The sequence below is a fragment of the Pteronotus mesoamericanus genome, unplaced genomic scaffold (genome assembly GCF_021234165.1).
Source record: "Pteronotus mesoamericanus isolate MK-2021 breed Mesoamerican mustached bat unplaced genomic scaffold, CSHL_Meso_final contig_78, whole genome shotgun sequence".
NCBI lineage: Eukaryota > Metazoa > Chordata > Mammalia > Chiroptera > Mormoopidae > Pteronotus > Pteronotus mesoamericanus.
The window spans coordinates 2783858-2803916 of NW_026555258.1; the positions used below are offsets into that span (position 1 = coordinate 2783858).

The following is a 20059-nucleotide window of genomic DNA, read 5'->3' on the forward strand; positions in this document are numbered from 1 at the left end:
CTCTATCTCCCCAAAATAAGACTATTCCTTGCATAACCAATCACCTAACTATAATGTCATTGCCACCTCTAAGAAAGTTGTCAGCAATTCCCTAATATCATTATCCTGTTTACAGTCACACTTCTGCAATTTCCCCGATTTCCTTCCGGCGTTGCTCTTTTACAATCAGGGCCCTGCCAAGTTCAAGCATCGCACTTGCTTGTTCCTCTGGTGTCTTGTGTGAGAGAACAGTGGTCTCTGCCGTTTTCCTTTGACATTGCTTTCCCGCCCTCCCCTCTCCCGCCCCCTGCCGCCCCGCTTTGCCGGGAGCCCAGACCAGTCTGGTAGAAGGTCCTGCCTCGAGGGTTTGTCTGACTGTTTCCCGTGGAGCTGTTTACCCTGTTCCTCCCTCCCACCCACAGGGGCAGGCAGGGCCAAGGCTTGATTAGTTTCAGGTGCCACGTCTTAGGTACAGAGACTCTGCAGGTGGCGCTGTGGGCTCTGTGGGACAGGGATGACCAGGTGTCAGCGTGTCCTCTCTTAGCGAGGCCACGTGTGGTCACTTGGTTAAAGTGGTGTCAGCCAGCTCTCTCTCCGTCATAAAGGTGAGTTAAGGAGCAATCTGTGGGGTAGGACTTTGTCACCTGTTCCCCACAGCCTTCTCCCATGTTCTGGGGGCAGAGAGTGGAGGGGGCAGCTACAAGACCAGGGACGTCAAAGGCTGCCAGCAACCACCAGGCGGTTGGTTGGAAAAGGCATTCTTAAACACACATTAAAAAACCCAAAGTTAAAGTTAAAAAAAAGAAAGATAAATGTGATAACATCAAAATTAATGACACTTTTCAGTGAAGTACAACATAATTAACAGGAAGATATGAAATTTGAGGGAGACACTTGAAATATCTTTAGCCAACAGGGGACACATTCTAGAATATATAAGGCACTCCTGCAAACCAGCAAGGAAAAGATAGTAACTCTACAGAGAAAAAATGGTCAAAAGATCAAAATCAGCAGTTTATAGAGAAAGAAACCCCTACAACTGACAAGATTATGAAGAAATATGTCATCTCATTCATAGAGAGAAGTAAATTAATACAACACGTCACCATAGCCCTGTTATACTGAAAACAATGTTTAAGACTGACTTTTTTTTTTTTTTTAAGATTTTACTTATTTATTTTTAGAGAGAGGGGAAGGGAGAAAGGGAGAGGAACATTGATGTGAGGGAGAAACATTGATCGGTTGCTTTTCGTACACATCCTGATCAGGGACCGAACCTGCAATCCAGGCCTGTGCCCCAACCGAGAACCGAACTGCTGGCCTTCTGGTTTGCAGGATGACGCCCAACCGAGTCACACTGGTCAGGGCGCATGGATTTACTTTTAAGAGCCACCACCAAACTATTCCCTGGGGTGGCCTCCAGAGCCCCAGGTGATAGCAACTGCATTCCTGTGTCCATCTCTCTTTCTCTTTGCCTCCGCCTGTGTCTTTTCACCTCTGGGCTGGACTTCTCATGGAGCGAGGGTCCCAGGCTCTCCCCCCAGTTTAGTGACCTCAGGAGGAAAGACAAAATCTATCGTTTAGCATCCATAGATCCAGACCCAGGGAAGGACCCTAACTGGACCAGCTCAAGTCACGTGCACCTGTGGGCCAATCACTTTGGCTGCTTGATGGGATCTTGGCTCAGTCAGACCTAGTCCCAGGTCCGTGGCCTGAGGGTGGAGCTCTGGTTGTCCGAAGGATGGGGAAGGGGAGACGCTGCACAGGCAGGGAAGCCCCTGCTACTGGGGAGGCTCCTGGGTGGTGCATGGAAGGTAGTGGTCTAACATCTGTTTAGCAAGGGACGAAAATCAGCCCCAGAGAAGAGGCAAATGTCTGGGCAGCCAGACTGGGCAGTGGCTGCGGGTGGTGGCAGGGCTGCCTCTGCCTCTCCTTTCCTTCCCACCCTCTTCTCATGCGCCCCTGGTGGTCGGTGGCGAGAGAACAAGGACCGTATTCCTCTAGACGCTGTGTAAACAGAAGTGGTGTTGTGCAGCCCCCTCGAAGGCCAGGGGCTGATGAGCTCCCTGTAGCCTCGTTCCCTTCCACGGAGAACATTCCAGCAGGATGAGGTCACCAGGCCAAGGAAAGCTGGCGGTGAGGAGGGGGTTGCTGGGCCAGGGCTCTGGACCAGTGCCCATCCCCCAGCTCCCGCCCTTAACCGGAACTTTCCCCATCACAGGTGGTCTCAGAAATCTCGGGTGGAACGTAAGTCCCGGCCTTGGTGTGAATGCAAAGGTTTGTGGGCGAGAGGGAGTGGGAGGACCCAGACCCTCCCTGCCTCCTGCAGCCTTTCCATCGCTGGCCCTCGAGCGGACTCTGCTTCGGTGGCCACGCAGAAGTTAGCATTTGGTGAACTGACCCCGGGAGTGATGAAGGCCAGCTGAGAGCGCAGCCAAGACGGTAGCAAAAATGACATTTATTGAACTCGGCTCTACACTAGTCATGTATTTCACCATGTATAATGTGCACTTTTGTGCCCAAATTTTTGAGGGAAAAATATGGATGCACATTATATGAGTATAATGATTATATACCATGGGTATAATAATGGGCGTAATCCGTGTATAAAGCGCACACAAACATGGGTGCACATTATATACATGGCAAAATACAGGATAGCTGAATATCTCATTGAATCCACTCCAAATCTCCACTAGGTGGGCATTATTATTATTTTTTTAGGTGGGCATTACTATTACCCCTACGCCGTGGGTGAGGTGACCAAGGCTCCCCGACTTAGCACGATGGTAGAAACCTGCATCCAGACCCTGGTCTGTCTGGATCTAGGGTTCCCCCTTTCCCCCAACTGTCTCCATAACCGTGTGCGACTGGGGATGTATCCCCAGCTCCATGTGCGTCTCCCCCAGAAGCCAGCGTGGTTATACAGGTGCGCACTGCCCAAGGGCCGCACGAGGGCTGGGGAGAGGGGGTAGGGGCAGCAATACTGCCGGGGCTCTGCTCATGTGGACTTCAGCCCGGAAGGGCTCCTTTTTCTAATCCTCAGAGAGACAGCGTGCAGACTGGCGGCAGCCCTGCGCTGGCCCGCGCCAGCCCTCTCTGTACTCTGGCAAAGCCCGCCGGGCTGGCCACTCACACAGCAGGCCCCCTATGTCATGCTCTGCCATGTGCACTGCGACCCAATTGGTTCCTGTAACGAAACCTGTTTTTCCCGTAACTCACCCACCATTTTCCTGCCTCCAGGCTCTTGCTTCTTTGGTTTGTCCAGCCTGGAGTGCCTGTTCCTTCCTAACTACCTCTCCCATTTCATTTGAACAAAAGCTGCCTCTCCTGCCTTTAAAACCCAGCCAGTTGGGGTGGTGGACACACAATATACAGAGGATGTGTTATGGAATTGTATGCCTGAAACCTGTATCAGTTTATGGACCAATGTCACCCCAATAAATTAAAAAAAATAGAATGGACCACAAATTGTGGTATCCTCATACTATAAAGTACTGTGCCACAATTAGAATGAGTAACCTATAACCAGAGCAAACAAAATCGATGAATCTTATAGGCATAAACCACCCCTCAAAACCCCAGTCAGATGCCCACCCCTTGAGAAAGACTTTCAGACACTACAGTGAGACTTTATCTTGCTCTCTGCCACCTCTCACATGGCTTTGTATCTGTAGATTTATTTATTTTTAGAGAGAGGAGAGGGAGGGGGAAAGACGGAGAGACACATCACTTGAGAGAAATATCGATCAGTTTCCTCTTGTAGCCACCGCAACCAGCGACCAAGCCTGAAACCCAGGCATGCGCCCCGGGTTGGCAATCGAACCTGCAACCTTTTGTTTTGCAGGTTGAGGCCCAAACAACTGAGCCACACCAGCCAGGGCAAGGGGTTCTGATTTTAAAGCCACCTGCTCGCCGGAGGATTTTTTAAAAAAAGACTTTATTTTTAGAGAGGGGAAGGGAGGGACAGAGGGAAACATCCCTGTATGGTTGCCTCTCGCGCTCCCCCTACTGGGGACCTGGCCTGCAACCCAAGGAATTAAACCGGGGAGGCAGGCGGGCACTCAGTCCACAGAGCCACACTAGCCAGGGCTTGGGGAGGATTTTTAAAATATCAGTTGATCTTTTGCTTCCCCACAATTGTCAACTTGGCCCAAATAAACTCATAAAAATTTTTATAAATAAACAAATAAAGCCTCCTGCTCTGATTAGGGTGGCTTCCACAGACTTCGCGACCGGGTCTGCGGTGTTAGCAGCCGGAGGGCAGAAGCCAGCGGTTCTTCGCAGCCCAGAGGTGAGCTTTTGCAAACGTTGGTAAAAGGCAAGGTTGCCCTGGTGCAGGCCTCCCTCCTGCCCTGCGGAGCTGCCACTCCTGCAAAGCTGCACGGCGGACCCCTTCATCCACGCGGACCCCAGCGGCTCTGCGGCACACGGGACCGCAGCTCTCAAACCGGGCACCGGGTCTGCCAGGGGACAGAAGCCCAAGGAAACGAGCAGGAACCCCAACCACACCCAGCCCAGCGAACTTGTTTACGCCTCTCGCACAGCCCCTCCCGCCCGGCCGGCAGGGCCACGTGACTCCGCCCCGCCTCTCGCCCTCTCACGTGGCTCCTCCCACCGCACCGGCCCTTCTTTTTGCCTCCTTCGGAGTCACAAGATCTCTCAGTAGCCTTATTTCGGGATCCTTCCGCCTGTCCCCGCCCCCCGTAGCCTTATAATTCCTCCTCGTTTTTTCTCGATCGGTTCGCATCATCATTAATGAGAAGCACGGCCTCTTCCGTCCATCGGGGCTGCCGACGGCGGTCACTTGTCATCGGGCTTGAGGGAGACGCGAGACCCCACTGGGGACTCTTTTTCGTGGCGGAGGCTGCAGCCGGCCGTGGACATTTCACGACGGGGGAGGTGCTGTACGTCCAAGATGGCGGCGCCCTGTAGGCTGGAGGAACTGTGAGGTAAACAGCTGAGGGGGAGGAGACGGTGGGTGAGTATGGGGGTGTCGCCCCCTCTTTTTCATGGGGGCTTCTCGGGGCTGCCCTGGCACCATGACCCCAGGCGGGGAGGCCCTGGGGGGCGAGGGCAAGCGGCTCCTTTGCTGGGGACGGGACCCCGGGAAGGGGGATTCGCAAAGCTTTCCCCTCCCTCTTATTACGCGCTGTCTCCGGTGGGCCCGGCTGGGCTGGCGGGTCCCTGGGATGGAGAGGCGGGCCTGGCCGGCCCTTGGCCCTCCTTGGCGGCCGGGGGGACGGACGGATGCACTCCCGGGCCGCGGCGCCCAGGGCAGGGGCAGGTGAGCGTCCCCGCCAGCCCCTCACTTGGGGGGGCGGTGACAGACCCCCGGGCGGGGTGCGCAGGGCGGCGGCGAGGCCTGGCGGCGGCAGGGCAGGCCCGGGCGGCGGGGCTGGCCCCAGGGCTGGTCGAGAGGGGCCGGGGGTGGGGGAGATGAATGGAGGCTGCCTGTGGGCGTCGGGGGCCGCCTGGGGCCGCCCCGGGCCGCCCGGCCGCGACGCCGCCGCGGGAACGTGCAGGGCTGCGGCGCCTCGCTGCGGGGGAGCCTGTGGGTGTTTAATTGACGGTGAGAGACAGTTACCTCGAGGCGGCCGAGGTGGTTCTTAGGAGACAGCTATTTGCGGAGCCACTCCTAGACGCTCATTCATTCATTTGAGGAACTGGAGGGTGCAGTCGGGGAGGGCTTTTCGAGTTAAAGCTGTTTCTTTGTGTTCCCTGGGCAGGAGTTGGGCTTGCTGTGCTTCGCATGGGGGGGGGGTGTGTCTTGGGAGGGGGTGCGGTCCCCCTAACAACAACCACTCACGGTTAAGGAGGGCTCCCTGGACCAGCGCTGTGCAGCCAGCGCCCCCTTAGTGCTGGCCACCCGGGGGCCCTTCACTCCGCCGTTGCCCGGAGGAGAAACTGAGGCCCAGAGGGGTGCCCGGCACGCGCCGAAGGGCACCTCTAGCGGTGCGAGCCAGCGCTGGAACCGGGGTCTCTTTGAGGCCAGGACCCTGGGCCTGGCCTGGTCTGTGTTCACGTGACTCTCTCGTGTATCTGATACTTGATCAGAGCTGGCCTGTCAGTCTCGCCGAGAGATGGGAAGTGACCAGTTGGCCAGGGTTGGTGCACAAGTGCGCCACGCGCTTAACTTTGAAGAGCGGCGCCCTGGCTTCTGCGCGCCCTCGCTTCGTCTGCGACGGCGAGTGCTGAGCGTTGGACGTGCTGGTCTCTCCTGGGAAATGGTGGGTGGTTTTGCTAAGAGGGTGAGTTTGCTGCCGAGAGAAGCCTCGTGAACACCCCTGCTGGGGTTTTTTATAGGGAGCGTGGAAAGAGCACTTAACTTGACATAGGGTAGGCCGTGGAAGTCCTAAAATAGGATAACGTTCTTCTGAGATACTTTGATTTATAACCTTGGGATCAGCTTGGAGTCACCCCAATTCAAACGCGCTGGCCAAACCGAGCTGTAAATTTCAAGGAGCATTAGACATGTGGATCTTCTGGGAGCCCTTGACTTAGGGAGCAACTGCCTGTGATTCCGCAGTGGAACATTCCTGAGTAAAGCAGGAGCATGCAGATGTGAAAACGCCTGGGTTGTGCGGGGAAATGGCCTTGAGCAGCCATGCATCAGGCGAGTGAGGCGCCTCACAGTGGGACGTGCTTTGCCGCAGCCCGGGGAGCTGCAGAACCTTCCTGGGAACCACCTGGTGTAACTCGAGGGGTGTGTGTGGGAGACGCACACAGAAAATGTCCTCTTACTGAAATTAATGTTTTACGCCAAACACTCTTACGTCCCGTGCCACGAAGCCGCCAGTGTAAGCCTTCTGTGCCGCGTGCGTTTCCTGGTGTGGTAAGGGCCGGGTGCGCCCCCAGATTCCTGGCTAGAGTCGCTGGGTTAAGAGCAAAGACCTGGGGCTCTGCTGCCATTCGCTGGCGCGGTCACGGGTCCTCCCGTGCATGCCCGGTCAGTCTTACTAGGACACATCAAATATATACCCATCCGTGGGCTGTTAACAAAATCGTAAGGTTGCTGGGAGCCGGGGCTCCCAACAGTCTCCGCCAGAACCCCCACCGCTGGCGTCAGACCCCACAGCCGGTAGACCTGCACCGTCGGTCTGTGAGGACACACTGGACGCGCCGTGTTGGGAGAAGTCGGAGGTGACCACGATGGGCACCAGAGGCTGAGGACCAGCGCCTTCAAGTTTCAGTTGGGCTACTTTCTTTTAATTTATAAGTTAGGGCAGAGGCATTTTTAAAGGATGGTTTCTAATCTCTGGTGTGTGTGTAGTGGAGTGAATTTTGGGCTCGGAATCACAGCTGACCTAATGTTGTAGCCGTGTCTTCTTTTGAAGTTTGTTAGGGTGTATACAGGCAGGCATTTTTCTGGGTCCCAGGACCATGGTGGACCAAGATCAGCTTCTCCTGGAATTAATTGGATATTTTTGGATGCACATGGGCCCAATACAGCCATATGTCAACCGTTTCAAGCTTTCTAAAAGCCAAGTAGCTTTTGACTTTGAACAAAGTCACGTAAGTTCTCTGAGACTCAGTTTCTTCATCTGTGAAATAAGAGAGCTGGGTTGTAAATTAGGGTGTCCCTAAGTCTAAAGTTCTGTGATTTAAGGTCCTCCTGCCGCTTCAGTTAAATATTCTGAGTAAATATTTAATCAGAGTGTTAATGGCTTTAAAATATCTAAGTAAATTGGTGACTTTCAGCCTGACCTGTTGAGTGGTGACCTGTTTATCTTTTCCTTTGTGTCACCTTATTTTTAAAAGGTAATTTCCTTTAGGTTTCTCACATTCTAAACCTCTTTTTGAGAGATTAGTTTTATTTGTACTAGTTTTGCTTGTCATTTAAGTGGCTGCTGTCATGGAAGAAAAGTACACTCTGCATTCAGACCTGTAGCTTTTCAGTGCATGTCCCAACACTGGATGTTTTTCTGTCCTTGTGTAATGTAACTTAGGCTTCACGAAATACTCATTTTTCTTCATTTAAGTTGGTCTGAAGGAGGTCTACCATCAGCAGTTGTCTGATTTACTTCTTAAGCCTGTCGTTATTAGCAATTAATGTCTCTTTTTGGGAAGAATAAAAAATCAGTATCTGTTCATTCATCCTCAGGACTTTGCCGATTTTTTCTCATCCCCTCCCTTGTGCAGTACTGATTTTTGTTCTCTACAGGGAAGTAGTAAAAGGTACCAGTATCTTTAAAGGTTGACTGAATTCAGATTGTCATCTAACGAGTAGAAGTGCCTTAAAAATCAAGGTTTGATACAAAACAAGGCACAGTAGCTCCTGGCCTCGAGCGTGCAGGTCACTGTGTAGAGATAGTGGCAGTCCGGACCGTGGCGCGTTGAGTAACGAGGGCCAGTGTGCCCTTCTGCTGGTGACGGGAGAAGACACAGTGGCGAGTGATAAGGAAGAACAAATGTGCTGGCCCCAAGGGCAGCAGCAGTCTGGGCGCCGGCCCCCCCCCGCCCCCCCCAAGAGGCGCTGGAACACAGTATCCGCCAGGAAATGTATACACTTTCAGTTGCAGATTGCTTTTAGCAGTGTTTCAAATACAAGGTGTTGAAGCGGTAGACTGCTGAACCTTAAGTATCCAGCAAGATGTTTTGTTTTGTAGTAATATTTTTATAATAAAGTTTCTATTTGTTGAATACTTAGAAGTCAAAAGCTGTTGTAACTATTTTACACTGTATGATCCTATTGACTCCACAGCCTTAAGAGACAGGATAGGGAGATGTGGAAACTGAGGCCTAAAGTCACTTATTCAGCTGCTGAGTTGGGATTTGAGCCTTGTTGGTTGACCCCGGGGCGCCCAAATTTAATATTTCACTGTGTTAAACTGCCTGAGCTGCTAATCTCGTAGACTAACTCATGGGTCAGTGGTTCTTAACCTTTTTTGGGGGGGTGGGGGAGATCTTAGTTCCCCTCTGAAAATCCAGGGAAACTGTGGACCTATCCCTTCCCATCTCATCACCACCAAGAAGACATACGGAGCTGAGATGTCGGGCCTGGCTCCTGGTGCCTCGCAGACCCAGCCTGGGGCCCAGCTCACCTCTGGACCAGCAACCTTCGGTCGTTCTCATCCTGCGGCACACAGGGCCTGGTTACAGAAATTCTGTAGCGCACCGAAGAATATGTCCTCTGCTGACCTGGCAGAAACATAGGCGTAATTTTGATTCATCCACACCAGGTGGCTATTGTTGTGTCGGCTGTTGTCCTTTTTTATTTGACAGTCTAAAGGAAAACAGGTCAGTGCCCCTGACCAAATGGTCAGATATTGCATGTTTTAAAAATTCTTGAGGCATTCTGATTGAAAAATCGCTGTTCTAGATAGGTTATTGCTCTTAGAAAGGGACTTGGACTCCTGGCTGGTGTGGCTCAGTGGGTTGAGTGCTAGCCTGAGAATCAAAGGATCGCCCAGTTCAATTCCCCGTTAGGGCACAGGCCTGGGTTGCAGGCCAGGTCCACAGGGGTGGGAGGGGCACAAGAGAGGCAACCGCACATTGATGTTTCTCTCTTTCTCCCTCCCTTCCCCTCTCTAAAATAAATAAAATCTTAAAACGAAATGGACTTAGACTTTATTAAGAACAGTCTCTTTCTCTTATTTTTAACCAATAGGTAGGAAAGGCCCAACTCTCTAAAAGATGAGCCCATGTACTGTTTGTATGATAAATTATTTTGTCAGATTTTTATATTAAAAGATTTGTTACACTTCACTGAAAGTTTGGCTTTAGGTGCCACAATAAAAAAAGTCAGCAACAGAGAACTCAGGTTTGTAACTTGCTAAATGCTCATCAGACTTGGTGTTCAGTCCGTGCTGGTACCTTTAGCGCCTGGCAGGATTCCACTGGGTTTTTTCCCAAGGTTTATATACTATGTTTTTCCCCTTTGGAACTTATAATATTTATACAAATACATATTTAGTGTTTCTTGCCTTCATCCTTTTTTCTTCTTCTGGAGCCAGTGGTGGTCAACCTCTGCTGGGCCTCAGGACCACCTAGAAGACCCCCCTGCCAAAGCTTCTGACTGGGCGGTCTGGGCACAGGGCCCAGGGGTTTGCCTTTCTGACACGTCCCAGGTGATGTCGGTGTTGCTGATGTGAGGACATGTTTCAGGATCGCTGTCCTAAAAGATCAGACCCTGTGCCTCTAGTCCGTGGGTGTTTCTGTTTTAGTCTGAAGGAAATCTTAGTTTGCTCAGATTTCTTTTAGGGGAAGCTCTGTATAGTGAGTTTTTGACACACACGTGATATCTACATGGTCTGTATTTTCTTGGTAAATTTGTTCATGTTAATAGAAAGTCAAAATGTAAGAAATGTTATTTATACACCTTGCTGCAATCAAGCTCTGTCCCTGTAGGCAGCCTTTAAAATAGGATAGAAGTTTCAACAAATTGCCCATCACACTCCCTGGTGGCAGAGTTCTGAGTGGAGGATCAGGAGCTCCCCTGCCCAGCTTGCGTGACCTTGAGAAGGGCCGGCCGTGCTGCGGCCGTGAGATCACACGCGAGTGCCCGCCTTGGCAGGTCTGGCTGGCAGCTGCTTCACTCACATGCAAAGTAGCACTTCCCACCCTCTCTTTCCTGGTCTGCGTGGGCCGGGGAGGGAGCTGGAGCCAGCGTCTTACCGTGTGTGCGTGCGCTTGTGCTGAGGGCTCTCGCTCACTGCACGGAACAGCACCCTTAAGAAACCACTCAGAGCTGAGTGTGCTAGTACGAGCGTGCCAGTGTCTTATTCACTTACTGTTATTATCTGTAGTATTGACACACTGGCTGTATTACTAACATAATAGTATAGTATTTCTGCTTCACAACTTCTGTACTTGATAATGAAATAGGCTGTCTGTGCCTGAACCTGTATCTGAGTTGTCTTTGAGTTATTTTACATAAAAACCTAAGTGTAGAAAACAAGTTTAGTGAAGAGGTACTGGCCTTCATTTGTACCTGTGGTTGTGTTTTTCATCACAGACAAGTGTGTGCAGAATTATCTTGGGCGATACGCTACGCGGTTACCTTTGTTGTGTCTTGCAGTTCTGGGACTCTTGGGGGTAGGAGGCCGCACACCACACTGGCTTTCCAACGGTCGGAAGGCCTGTGGGCACCTGCCCCCAGCGTTCAGACAGGTGTGGATAGCTCTCAGCCCTCCCACAGCCCGTCGTGCGTCTTGTCGAGGGCAGAGAGACGTGACAGGTGTGTGCAGGCCCTGCTTGTGACAGCCACACCGGGCGGGGACGCTGGAGCCCGCATGTCATGGGGGGTTTGGAGCCATCGATCTGTGAACACCTACAGTATGAAATCAGGGCGAACTGCGAAAACAAACTGACCTCTGTTCCTTCTGTTTAATCTCAGAATCCTAGAGTGCAGAGCCCTCGTTGCCCCCCTCAAACCCGCCATTTGTTTCTGTTCGGAAAGGCTTCCGTGGGAGTGCGGTCGCAAGGGTGCCTTTGGTGAGAGCAGCCCCTCACACGGTGGAAAGGGAAGCTGGAGCTCTGCGGGTGTGTCTCCTTCGCGCTTTGGCTTTCGAAGCTGAGAATGTGGGGTCGCGCCGCCATGCTGACAAGTGTCTCCGTCCACCCCCTTGGGGGTGGACACACTTTCGCAAGGGTCTTCTCCAGTCTTTTTTTCCCCCCTTATTTACTGATAGGCACTTAGGTTGCTTCCAGCACTTGGCTATTGTGAATTGTGCCGCTGTGAACTGGGGTGCATAGGTTCTTTTGAATTGGTGTTTCGGGCGTTCTTCACTGCTGATGGGGAACTGTGGGTCACTTGTCCCTTTGCTGACCAGAATGATCCTACCCCGCAGTACCTCGATAGGGCAGGACCTGTAATACATCAGGAAGTGAACAAACACTAAAAACATCAATAATGGCCGCCAGCGTTTGACATGCCCACATTACAGAGACGCCGTGCTGCCGCCATTGCAGGGGTTTCGTAGCGCTGTGACTCAGTGTCCAGCACCGGACGCATGTTCTAATTTCCTGTGCTGGGGCCTTCATCTGGGACAGCGATGTTGGCCGGGCAGGCTGCAAGGTCTCATCTTGTATAGATCCTAATTCTACCTTCACCTTAGGTGCTGCTTTTCAGGTAAAAGATCCAGCTGGGATTCAGTGCAAGGAGGTGTCTCCGTGACTCACTGGGCTGCCAGCTGATGCAGGGGTTCTGAAGACGAGCCTCTCGTGTGTCATTCCAGCTCTTTGCTCGGTGGAGCGGCCGTGGCTGGGTGAGCGCTCCCCGTCTGAAAGGCCAGCCTGCCCCCGAGCCCCGCGCACTCCTGTGCACGTGCTGCTGAGGGCCGCGGTGTGAAGGCCTGGGGTGGCTCCGTGAGGACACAGGATGACCTTCTCATCTGGGGCAGGAGTCTTGAGTTGGCTAGAGAGCCGCTCGGTCCCCTCACCCGGCTTTGACCAGGAAGGCCTGTGGGAGGGCTCGTTGCCAGGCGTTTGCGCACAGGGTGCCCGGTGTGTGGGGTGTGTGGGGCTCTGCCGCCGCCGCCGGCCCGGCGGGGGCCATGGGAGAGGCTGCTGGGGTCTTTGCTCAGCAGAACAGGGCCACTTGCCTCTTGTGCACAGACGCTGAAAAAGGCCCTGGGTGCCCACTGGTGGGCCAGCGGGTCTCTGTCCCCATGGAGCCTCCAGTCCGCTGACCAGCCTGTACCTCAATCCATTCTGAAGGGCCCACATTTTAAAAGCGAACTGGAATGTGTGTGTTTCTGCAGGGTCCGGCAGAAGGAGCGCCCCTGAGTGTGGTTGGGAGGGAACGTGAGTGTCTCGCTCGAGATGGACAGTGATTTGAACATTTCACCTTAAATGGCATGTGGTGTGCTTGAGTATGATATTGTTAATGTCACAGAATTACATGCTTATGATTTTGCAATAAAAGATTTGTTATAAATTACCAGCGTATAGAAAAAGGGCATATTGGTGCCTGACCCTGTATATACTGACATTAACATAGATATTTAATACAGGACAATGTGGACAAAAAGTAGGGTAAAAGGGGGAAGAAAGGAGAGAAATGACAGCTCTTCACAAACGTTTTATGCTTGTCATGTAGAAGGATCAGAGTAAGGTGTTGTTTTGAAGGCAGAATTCAGCTTTGTACATTTAAGACTATTTTAACTTCTAGTCATTCAGTTGACAGGTATAGTGGGTCCTCACATAACATCGTTGTTAGTTCTGCGACTTCAGGCAGAACGACGTAGAGTGTGACCATTTTTATCATCGGCTAATTGATACACATTGAGTTGGGTTTCTCTGGCATCTCATCAACGTTGTCATGAAATGACGTTGAAGGAAGTAAGATGCCGTCAGAGGACCCGCTGTATCAGACGCTGGAGGCGCAGCACCGATAAGCCACTTTCTCTTGCTGAGCGGAACGTGTGGTCTGGCAGGGGAGACATGGTCAGTAACGCATGCACCCGTGTAATTGGGCTGTGGTAGCGGACGCAAAGAAATAGAGGCTGCTGGGAGCACCCTGCAGGGGTCCTGACCTCGTCTGGGACTTGGGAGTGCAGGGACGTGTAGGCCTCCCTGACGAAAGGAACTTTTAAGCTGAGATTTTAGGGGTGAAGTCTTAGCTTGAGGGACAGCAGGTCCTGAAATGGGGGTGGGAGTGGCTGGGCTGAGAGACGGAGGAGCTAATGGGGCCTCTTGGCAGGGGGTGCTGGGGCGATGCAGGCCTGTGAAGGGCCTGGCCAGCTCCATGCTGGAGCCGCCCCCGGGGCCCCGGGAGTGAGTGCTCTGCAACGCATGACGTGGAGGGCGGAGGGTGCGCCCGCCTTCAGTCCCTGCACAGCCCTGTTTGGGGGAGGCCTCCATTCTTCCCGCCTCTCAGGTGAGGCAGCGTGTGGTGGGCACCAGAGATGTATGATAAATAGCCAGAGCCATACAGCTCGTAGGTGGCAGAGCCCAGTCGGCCACTGGGGACCAGCGGATTCTGGAGCCTCTCCGAACCATTTCCTCTCCATTTGTTTATGGCTCTGATACAGACAGTTAACAAAAGGCAGAGGTTACAAGTTCCACACAATACAAAGAATTTCCCAGCAACCAGCTGTCCAGACATGTAGACTGGGAGAGGCCGGTGTGCCCAGTGAGTGCGTGTGTTCCGGGGCGAGCAGAGGGCCACCTGTCAGAGCCAGAGCGAGAAGGAGGTGGGGCCCGGAGGATGGGAACTTCTCTGGTGGCCTCTGGGTTCCTCCACGGCAAGGTCACTATGCACGTGTGTGTGTTTTTTTCCCTCCAGTGACCATGAAGGACACCAGGTTGACAGCACTGGAAACTGAAGTACTGACTGTTCTCAGAACAGGTAAGGGACCAACTCGGTCCGCTGGCCGGGGAAGGCAGAAGGGACCGGTCATCTTGTCCATGGCTGTACTGGTGCATAGATGTTTCTTTGCACACAGGGTTTACCATTTATGGTTTCACCTGCTTGCCAGGAACTGGACCGTCTATGGCATGAAGTAATCGGTCAAATTACTGATGATTATTAATTGCTTATTTAGTGCCAGGCACTGTTACGCGCATTACTTTTCTTCTTCACAACCACACTGTTTCCCCTTTTTCCAGATGAAGACTCGGACTCTGGGATGCTAGCTAAGTTTTCTGAGGCTGTGTGGCTGGTTCCTAGGGGGCCCATGACTCGGATCAGTTCTGGCGACCGTGTCAGGCTTTTCCCACGAGCTGAAACGGAAGCCTGTGTCGGAGCCGGTTGTTTAACGAGCGCAGGGGTTCCCCACCCAGGCCGGGCTGTAGAAGTGCACTCGGGTCTGTAAACATACATTTGGCAAAACCAAATGTATTGCCCGGGCCCTGCCCGTTGCCCTGCCCTGCGGTGGGGCCCGGGCCGTGGGGAGGTTCTGCAATGCGCATCCTGGGCCGCGAGAGCCCCTGAGCGGCCGGGTTAGCGCTGCGTCTTCACCTGGCCTTGTCTGTTGATTGTTTTCGGATACGCTGTGGTGGGTTCTGGGAGCTGGAGGGCGCTCAGAGTCCCAGGGTGGCTCCCTCCTGAACAGGGAGGCACTGGCGGCACTGGATTCCTGCGGGGAGCGGTAACTCTTAGTGGCCTGACCGACCGCTGAGCTGGGGTCAGGGTGTGTGGCCGGAGCACCGCGCGGCAGCACCGCTGTCTGGGGCAGGTGCTGGGGTGGGTGGGGGTGCGGTCTGGGGCCTGTGTTCACAGGCAGCCATGGCACACCCTTAGCTCCCCGGCTGCCTTGCCTGAGTCGTAGGAGTTGTGAGACAAGGAGGAACTTCTGTCTTGCATATCGACGTCCGTTCACAAGTAAGGACGGAATGTAGACTGTCTGACAAGATGGAAGCGCAGTCCGCACGAGCAGAGGAGGCTTTCTAAATTTGTCTTTTCATTTAAAATTCTTCTGTGTGTAGTTAACATGGTCCCTCTTTTTAGAAACCCGCTGAATATGAATTTGAACCCGTGTCACTGGTCGGGTGTTCCTGTCATTGGGGCCCAGGCTGAGTATCACACATCAGAAACCTCAGATTTTATGAAACATTTTTTCTTATTACAGTTGTGTTACAGTGGATTAGCCAGACGTTTCAGGTTTGAAACTTTAATTCAGGAAAAAGACTTTGTCGCGCTCTCAGCTGCCGGGCGGTCCCCGTGGTCCCTGGGGCACATGTGACACTGAGCGAGGCCACCTCCAGCGGCTGCAGTCGGCGCCTGCCCAGGAGCGGCGCCCGCCAGCTGCTCTCTGGAGGGAAGCTGTGCCTGGGCCGTGCAGGGCGGCCTCTGTGGCGGTTCGGCCAGCTTTGCCTTCCCTTCCAGCCTTCACCGACGCAGAGTGACGCGGAATGGTCTCTGCAAAGTGTTTTGGGAGGTCTGTTTTGAAATTCATTAAGTGAGTACAAAATGGGAATGAATATTTTATTTTTTTCTTAACGCTTTTTTTTTTCATACTCTTTGTATTCTTTATATTCGGCCTGGAAATGGTTTGTCATGGACGCTGTGGCATGTGATTTTTGGATTTTTTTCATGACTTAATAATATTCAGGTGACACGTAGACGTTTTATTTTTGATTCATCCTCACAAGATGTGAAGTATTTCCAAATACGACTTTCTTGAAAGACTGCAAGCTGAATGCAGTTCTTAAGTTTATTTTGTTTGTAGTAATAAATGCTGAAAAACACAATTTTATAAGAGTTAAAATTAAAATATAATTTCCACCATTTAGCTAGATGTTAAAATTTTTGTAAATACTGGGCTCAAAGAATAATTACTGTTATTTATAAAGTTATATAGCTAATCCACCTCATTACTGTTTGTATTATTAGTTAATATGTTTAACGGTTTGAAAGTTAACTGATTTTGAATATAAAAGTCACATCATTAACAAGTTTTTATTTTTGTAAATATACATTTATACTTAAACTGACATAATTTCAACCTATTAAATACAAAATTTGCATGTTATTTCTAGAATATTTTATCTTCATTTGAAAGCGAGTATTCAGATATTGATAGTAATTCTAAGTGCATGCCTGACATCATGTGATTAGATGATTTGGTGACAACACAAGCATACGGTTGTCAATCAACCACATGTGCGCGCACACACATGCACACACACGCAGTTAGGGGAGCCAGGAGTGCTGCTTCTAAAGACCATGGCCACACATAGCCAGGGACCATGTTTTGGCCAAATACAGAGACTGAGACCCGCAAGACAGCCCGCCCCCAAGGGGGTGGAGGAGAGCGTGCTGGGAGGGGCCTGTTGGTGCAGAGGCCCTCGGCCCGGGTCGCCCTCCCCGGGTTCTAGGAGGCAGAGACCGGTGCAGAGGAGCAGAGGAGCAGAGAGCCGGAGCGGCGTGAAACGGAGGCGGAGGGAGGCTGGGGGCTTGCCCACGGCCCAGCCACGTCGGGCCTCGGAGGCCACTCGCGAGTGTGGCTCCTCATGGCTGCGTGGGTAGCCGAGGGGTGATTTTAAACAGCAGGGCGATGGAGCGTTCCATCCTTCAGAGTTTCTTCTTTGGTGGCAGATGAATTGCAGGGGAGCGGGATGCAAGCAGGATGGTGGTGAGGGCTCGCTGCTGCCTTGTCTCCGAGGGCGATGGTGGGGACTGGGGCTGGGTGACCTCGGGGTTGGTGACATCAGTGATGTGCTGATGGGTTAGGTGTGAGGTCAAGAGCTGTGGAAGTGACAAGGATGTCCCCTAGGTGTCTGCTCTAGACCGATGGTTGTGCCTTTTGCTCAGACGCAGGAGACTGGCAGAGGGACAGGTTTGGGGCAAGCAGTGGGTATTGAAGTCGTGGCTCCTTAGTATAAATAGCCTCGTCTGTAGCACGGTACCATGGCACGTGGCCACCAAAGATAATATGTCGGTAGAACGCGGCCTTGGCATGGAGCTGCCGAAATGAATTAACGCAGATGCTGGCTTCTGGCTCTCCTGGCTCCTCTCTCTTCTATGCTTAGCTCTTTCCAGATGGAAGGGAGACCCTCACGGCTGGACGTGAACGTTCCATGTGCATGTGGCGCTCCGCTCCTCCGTAAGCTGCACGTGCCTCTCACCCACCCCCAAGGCCAGTTCACGTTGGTCTCCTCCCTCCTTGGTGCACCTGCTGAGCCACAGCCATTTCCCCGCGCACGCACCCTCCGCATCCCCATCGCTGCCCTCGCCACGTCTGTCTGCCCCCTGTGGCACCCTGCACTTAGGCCCTCAGGGAGCATTTGCAGGAGCTTAAAACGGAGAGGTGTTCCCATCATGGGACTCGTTCCAAAAGCTTGTGACTTAACTCTTGTGGGGGCTTTTAGAAGGTCAGATAGCCTTGAACTTGGGTTACTTAAGTGAAGAGTCTCACACAAAACCCAAGCTTTATTATTTTTTTCTGGGGATTAGAAAACATGGTTAACAGGTAGAATTTTAGACCGAAAAGAAAAAAGCTTGTTGCCAAAAATCTTCTAATGTGTTTTAGGTAAAAACCTCATTTTTGCTTTTCTGTAAAGGATTTGGGAAGAATAGGCTTCAGAAACCAGACTTTTATGCCTAAATTAAAGTTACAAACCGAAAACGACCTGGATCGTCCAAGCTGGTCAGCCCTGACTGCTGCCAGGTGGCCTGGACGGCCGCCGTCTTTGTCTAAGACTGAGCTTGTGTCCCTGTGCTCAGGCTGCCTGCCTGGGGAGGACCAGCCCGGCAGGACTGCCCTCCCAGCACACAGCAGGCATCTGCGTCTTGCGGGCCTGAGACCAGGTGAGGGGCGGTTCTGCTGGAACAAAACCAAGCTTAGTGACGAAACACTTTTGAATCTGCGATCATCGGTGATTACCTGAAGTAGAAGTGAACACGGGGCTAGGAAGGTAAACGTGGTATTAAAGGGTCCTCTGGTAAGTGGTCTTCCAAAGGTACGGACCAGTTCTCTGCGTGATAACCCACAGCACCGCCCCGTGAGTGTGTGTTTGTGCCAGGCGCTGTGCTGAAGCGAGCGCCACGCTGCCTCTCACTGAAGCCTCTCCCCAGCTGGCCGGCCGGCGGTGTCTCCACCGAGAGCTGCGATTTATTTAATGCAGCTCCCAGGAAGGTGAAGTCTGTTCTCTTCTCAGCTGTGAACTCTAACGATAAAATCTTACCAGCTGTGAGATTTCTTAGCCCTTTGAAGTTGACTTTGTGATTCAGTTGGTTGGAGCTTCATCCCGTGTACTAAAAGTTTGCCGGTTCGATTCCCCTTCAGGGCACATACCTAGGTTATGGATTCCATCCCTGGTCAGGGTGTGTATGGGAGGCAACCAATCAATGTTTCTCTCTAAAATCAATAGTGTGTATATATATATCTATATATCTATATATATATCTCTCTCTCTCTCATTGGATGAGGATTTTAAAAAAAACAAAACCAAATGGACTTCCTGATTTACCTGTAAGATTTCTAAGTGTGACCCAGCAACTTGCTACTTTCTGATTTGCTATGAAAAACGCATTTAGACTTTTTTATAGATTTTTCTGGCTCATGAACTTCTGGTTCACCAAGAGCCAAATTCATGGACATTACCGGGTTACAATTACACAAGAGCGTGGGTGATGGGTGACACCAGTCAGTTTCTGGGGTCACTGCCACTTACCTTTGGCAGCCTTACTGGAGGAGCTTGACTCTTGAGCACAGCATTTCTCAGACAGGGCGAATGCATCACCCAGATGAGAACTGCCTGGGGTGCTTATTAAAATGTGGCTTCCTGAGCCCTGGCCGGTGTGGCTTAGCTGGTGGGAGCATTGTCCTACAGCCAAGAGGTTGCGGGTTTGATTCCCAGTCAGGACACATGCCTAGGTTGTGGGTTTGATCCCTGGTTCTGGCACGTATGATCCCCAGGCTGGGAGGCAACCGGCTGGTGCTTCTCTCTTGCATTTATGTTGCTCCCTCCCTTCCTCTAAAAGCAGTGGGGCGGGGGGGATGTCCTCAGGTGAGGACAAAAAGGAAAAAAAACAGATTCCAAAGTCCAAAATTCAGGGGGTCCAGGAAATTACATTTCTAATAAGCATCCCAAGTGATTTTGATAGACACTAAAGCTCGCTAACTTCTAGTTTAGTTTACTCAAAGAAAAACAAGTAGAAAAGAAGAGCACATTTTAATATGACTGCAAGTGACATATGTATTCATTGGCCTGGGAACTTGGCCACCTGTGTTCTGCTTTACCATGTGACCTTGGCAAGGTTATTTATCCTTTTTGAGTATCCATATACTCATTTGTAAAATAAGGATGATACTGCTTGTCTCACAGGGTTGCTGTGAGGGTCAAAACCACCAGGCAGCCTTAGGTGCCATGGGAGGGCTTGGGTCTTTGGAGCCGGGCAGACCTGGGCTCAGGTTTTACTCCTTCCCTGGTTTTGCCTCTTGCTAGCCTGGCGGCCCCAAGCAAAGGCCTGGCCTCTGTTTCCATCTCCATGAAAGTGAGGACCTCGGAGCCACCACACCACGGTGTCAAAGGGGAGGAGCCTGAGGTGTTGGTGGAAGCGCGGCGCCTGCCTGAGAGACGGTGGCCGCCGCTGCTTGTTGCTGCGCCCAGAGCGTTGGAGGCCAGAGCGGGGCTGGGGGTGCAGCCGGGCGCGCGGCCTCTCGCGAGCCCGCCGCGCTGTGTGCCTGAG

The 20059-nt window shown here is 52.1% G+C and overlaps 1 protein-coding gene across 5 annotated transcripts in view; it reads left to right on the forward strand.

The window, feature by feature from the left end:
- The first annotated feature begins 4880 nt into the window (after positions 1–4880).
- TSC1 (TSC complex subunit 1) overlaps positions 4881–20059 on the forward strand; it is a 42601-nt gene continuing 27422 nt past the window's right edge. For 4 of the 5 annotated variants that reach the window (XM_054584176.1, XM_054584179.1, XM_054584178.1 and 1 more), the window contains exons 1-2: positions 4881–4960; positions 14210–14272. The gene's annotated coding sequence lies outside the window, so the exon portion shown is untranslated. The remainder of the gene's footprint in view (positions 4961–14209; positions 14273–20059) is intronic. The other variant, XM_054584177.1, reaches the window with a different exon arrangement.